Source organism: Ailuropoda melanoleuca, chromosome X, assembly GCF_002007445.2.
Source record: "Ailuropoda melanoleuca isolate Jingjing chromosome X, ASM200744v2, whole genome shotgun sequence".
Classification (NCBI taxonomy): Eukaryota; Metazoa; Chordata; class Mammalia; order Carnivora; family Ursidae; genus Ailuropoda; species Ailuropoda melanoleuca.
The window spans coordinates 15,055,331-15,055,830 of NC_048238.1; the positions used below are offsets into that span (position 1 = coordinate 15,055,331).

At 43.8% G+C, this 500-nt stretch overlaps 1 pseudogene; it reads right to left on the bottom strand.

The window, feature by feature from the left end:
- Positions 1-350: 350 nt before the first annotated feature.
- Positions 351-500, bottom strand: LOC117797526 (annotated as a pseudogene).

The following is a 500-nucleotide window of genomic DNA, read 5'->3' on the forward strand; positions in this document are numbered from 1 at the left end:
TGGGTCATGATCCCAGGGTCCTGGAATTGAGCCGCACATTGGGCTCCCTGCTCAGTGGGGAGCCTGCTTCTCCCTCTCCCACTCTCCCTGCTTGTGTGCTTGCTCTCTCTCTCTGTCAAAATAAATAAATAAAATCTTTAAAAAAAAAAGTACACATTGATTTGATTCTTAAGCTTTTCTCCTAGATCTTTTTATGTATTTATTTTTAATTTCTTTATTATGTTCTGTTAGCCACTGTAAAGTACATAATTAGTTTTTGACGTTTTCTCCTAGATCTTGGTTGCATTATGAGATCTAAGCCCAACGGGCATTTCATATATGCTTCCTGTCACATCCCCCCCTCCCACACACCAGGAACACAGTCCCTCACTAACAGAAGTGGTCGAATTTCCCACTTTTGGGGAAATCGCTGGGGTCAGAATGACCTGAGTGCAGTGGACGAGACTCGCCCTGAGAGAACCACCCTCCAGATCATGGTATCTTTCCTGCCAGGTAAGTAT